The sequence below is a fragment of the Rhinolophus hipposideros genome, assembly GCF_964194185.1.
Source record: "Rhinolophus hipposideros genome assembly, chromosome: 9".
Lineage (NCBI taxonomy): Eukaryota > Metazoa > Chordata > Mammalia > Chiroptera > Rhinolophidae > Rhinolophus > Rhinolophus hipposideros.
The window spans coordinates 71,369,859-71,374,378 of record NC_138055.1 but is presented as its reverse complement, the minus strand read 5'-3'; the positions used below and the strand labels follow the sequence as shown (position 1 = coordinate 71,374,378).

Sequence of the window (4,520 nt, the reverse complement as noted above, 5' to 3'; positions counted from 1 at the left end):
AAGAAATCAAAATACTAATTCAAAAAGATATATGTACTCCTATGTTCACTGCAGTGCTATTTACAATACCAAGATATGGAAGCAACCTAAGTGCCCATCAATAGACAACTGGATAAAGAAGATGTGGTACATATATATAATGAATATTACTTAGCCGTAAAAATATTAAATCTTACAATTTGTGACAACTTGGATGTTCCCAGAGGGTATTATGTTAAGTGAAATAAGTCAGACAGAGAAAGACAAATACTATACGATCTCACTTATGCGTGGAATCTAAAGAACAAAATAAACAAACAAACAGAAAACCCAGAAATACTTTTCTTGTTCCCCAGCCATCTTGGCAGCTGCTCTTGATTGGGGGCCATCCAGCACCTAAGGCAGGTAGATGGAGGCTGCAAAGAAGACGAAAAAGTTGCTGGAGTCATTCAACTCTAGGCTCCAACTTGTTATGGAAAGTGGAAAGTATGTGCTGGGGTACAAGCTGACTCTGAAAATGATCAGACAAGGCAAAGTGAAACTGGTAATCCTTACCAACAACTGCCCAGCCTTGAGGAAATCTGAAACAGAGTACTACGCTACATTGGCCAAGACTGATGTCCATCCCTACAGTGGCAATAATATTGAATTGGGCACAGCGTGTGCAAATACTATAGTGTATGCACACTGGCTATCAGTGATCCAGGAGATTCTGATATCATTAGAAACATGGCAGCACATACTGGTGATAATAAATCATGCAAATTTTTTCTTTAATAAAATTGGCCAGAGCTCAGTTAAAATACAAAACAAAAGCAAAACAGAAATAGACTCATAGATACAGAGAACAAACTGATGGTTACCAGAGAGGAGTGGGGTTGGGGGGCTGGGTGAAAAAGGTGAAGGGATTAAGAAGCACAAACTGGTAGTTACAAAATAGTCACAGATGTAAAGTACCGCATAGGGAATATAGTCAATAATATTAAAATAACTATGCATCGTGCCAGGTGAGCTAATCAGGGGATCACTTCATAAATTATATATGTCTAACCACTATGCTGTACATCTGAAACTAATATAAACTAATAGTGAAGGTAAACTATAATTGACAAAAAAAGAAAAAGCAAGGCTCCCATAGGAATTGACTTAAATCAACTAGGGGAGAATATCAACAGAGGGATGAATTTGACAAAAACATAGCAAACAAATGTTTGCCTCTGGGCACCAGTGTTCTGAAAGGGTAAGAGAGACACTAAACACCTAGGAGATCTGGCAGAAAGCATCTAGGTAGGACCCATCATTGTTGGGATTGTGGTAGATGGCTGCTACCTGATAATGCTGTGTAGATGGTACCTTCACTCCCAGCAGCTACCAGCAGAAATGACAGTTTTGAAACATTGTTAGTTTATAGGGCGAGGCCTCTTGCTGGGTTTTTGTATGCATTTCAGGAAATAGGTGGAGTAACCTACAGATATCTGATAATTTTTTTTTTCCAACAGGATGGGCCACAGACCCAGTAAAAACTGATTAACTTATTAAATTGAAAGAATTAATAGTTTATATAAACTGACTTACTTGTGACCTTTTTAGTTTATAGATGTATAAATATGGGTAAGACAAAGCTAACTGGAATAATCTATACTAGTAATATATAAGCTTTTATATATTAAATGATATAAAGACATAAAAGTCACTTGGACATTCTGCAGTGAAATTATAGATTTAGTTTTATCAAGGAAGTACTACAAAAGTATGTTTTGAATAATGTCATGTGAGTGAGGGAAAGAAAGAGAGTAACACTTGGTAAAAAATCTGTAAGGTATAATTTCTTTGCATTATAGTTACAACTTTGGAAATTTAAGGGATTATGTGTTCCACGTTTCCCATGTTTACATAATTGTAATAAACAAATTTTTATACATTGTCATGAAATTGAAATTAAAAATATATTTACAATTGGGAGTAGGTAATCTGTGAAGAAATACGTTCTTCTTTTTAAAATTTATTTGGAGTTTAGGATGCCCTCTGAGCTGAATTAAAATACAGGAGTCAATTCTTGTACCCTGAGCACAAATTTCTATTTCCAGAGGTGGTGTTAAAAGTCATAGCATGCATCTAATTTTGAATAGGCAATGTGGGCAGAGAGTAGGCAGAACTTTTCAATAAGACTTAATTGTCCTTACCCTGTGAATACTCAATTATATAATTCATTATGATGAACTTTCATTTTTAGATTTCTATGGTGGAAATCATTAACGCTTCATTGTTATGTAAAAAATAGTACATATTCTGCTTTTTATTACTCTAAATCATGATCTCCTAAAAATATGCTAATTTCATGATTATTAATAAATCATCTTCATTGGTACATTATGTAAATTTGAAATAGGAATGTCATTATAAAGAAAAACACTTAAAATATATACCAGTACAGTTAATTTAAAAAGAGAATACCAATAAAATATTAATATAACTTTGCCTATATGGATGAGAAAAAAGGAAAAAAACTAAATGGAAATGTTTAATGTTTTTGCTTTTAAAGGCATATACCAGATGGAGATAATAATACAAATAGGTATAATACTTAGTCTGATGAGGTTGGTATAATAGTAGGTATAAAGTGAGAATTTTGTTGGATTTATTCTGATGTCAGGCATATGAGTGTTGTTTGTTTTTTTCTTTTAAACATATTATTAAAATAATTTTAATGATTCTCAATGTTTTACACAGCCAATTGTTTTTAGATTTATGCAAATATTTACCACTTTCAATGCCCCTCTAGTCTCAACTCTCAGACGTTTCATTTGGGATCATTTTATGTTTGTCTAAAGAAACAAATTTCTTTAGGCTCTCTATTAGTGAGAATATATTAGCAGCAAACTGTGCTTTTGCTGGCTCGAAAATGCCTTTATTTTGGCCTCATTCTTGAAAGATCTTTTCACTGCGTATTAAATTCTAGGCAGACAGTCATTTTCTTTTAGCCCATTGGAGATATTATTCTGTCTCTGGTCTCTGTTGTTACTGATGAAAGTCAGTTACCAGACACTTTGAGGATAATCTGTATTTTTTTCTCTGCTACTTTTAAGGTTTCTTTTTTTGTTTTTGGTGTTCTATAGTTTCACTATGATGTATCTAACTGTGGATTTATTATTCTTTAGACTTCTTAAGTCTGTGGGTTGGAGTCTTTCTTCAGTTCTGGAAAATTCTCAATCATTACCTTGTCAAATATTGCCTTTGCCCAAATATTGCCTTTGCCCATTTTTTCTTTCCTGTCCCTTGGAGCTATAATTAGATTTATTTTAGATCTTCTCACAATATCTTCAATATCACTTAAAGTCAGTTATATTTTTAATTTCTTTTTCTATTGTGTTTGGGATAATTTCTTCATCTTTACTTTCCAGTTCACTAGATTGTACTTCTGCTGTGTCAAATATACTATTAAACTTACCCACTGAGTTTTACATTTTAAATAATTTATGTTTTTCAATTATTTAAGCCCTATTTTTTCCAAATATCTTCAATCATTCTTTACAGCTTCTTGTTCTCTGTATATATTTTCAAGCTTGCGTTTTATTCCTTTATTCATATTTTATATAATTATTTTATAGCCTGTGCCTGGTAATTTCATTATCTGAAGTCATTTTGAATCTGTTTCTGTTGTCTTAGGTTTATACTGTTTCTCACTAATGGTGTCTTATTTTCTTCTGTGCTTATTTTTTAAAATGTGAGCTGCTAATTTTCCTCAGAATTTTATTTACAGTCTTTCTGGAAGGCTTAAGATGAAAATGGGTTCCTCAAGAGAGGATTTGTATTTGCTTCTGACAGAGATCTGAGAGCACTATCATTCCAAAATCATTCTTAATTATCAGCTTCAGGTGTTTTGGAATCACCCAGGTAGTATGAATTCAAGTTTTGTGTGAGAGCTGGATTAGATTCCAAGTTCTCAGATATGATTTTGTTTTTTCCCCCTCTCCACTAGGTGCCAAGGTTTAGGACAGTTAATTTTCTTTGTAGGGAAGGGTGTGTATGCTATTAAGGGGCAAGTTTATTACATCTTTAAGCTGAAAGAATAATCCTTGGAACCACAGCTTTCTGTGTGTGTGTGCAAGGGCAGGTCATGAGTTTTGCCTCTTATAAGGTAATGAAAACCAAATTTGGTGTGGTAAATGCCTCTAGGGTAAACACGGCTTTTAGGTTCTACTTAACTTTCTAGATTTCTGCCTTCATTTCATTTTCTGATTTAATAATTTCTTACTTTATTTCTAGTTAATCAATATATGTAGTAAGATTTAAAAATTTTTTCCCCAGAACTTTTATTTGTTTTCAGTGTGATCACTGATTTGGGTCCATGATATGGCCAGAAATAGAAGCTTAGATTCTTCTTTACATTTTGTTTATTATCTAAACTTTCCTTGAGGGATATTTCTTTAAAACAAATAATACTAAACAGAAATACCTAAAATCAATACGCAAATATTTTGCAAGCAAATCTGTAGATTTTATATATACATGACTTTTTTTCCCCCTCTTCCTTCTTCTCC

The 4,520-nt window shown here is 33.0% G+C and overlaps 1 pseudogene across 1 annotated transcript; it reads left to right on the top strand.

The window, feature by feature from the left end:
• Nucleotides 1–388: 388 nt before the first annotated feature.
• Nucleotides 389–809, top strand: LOC308501930 (large ribosomal subunit protein eL30-like; annotated as a pseudogene). The gene has a single exon. The product of its transcript is annotated as a large ribosomal subunit protein eL30-like (transcript).
• The last annotated feature ends 3,711 nt before the right edge of the window (nucleotides 810–4,520 follow it).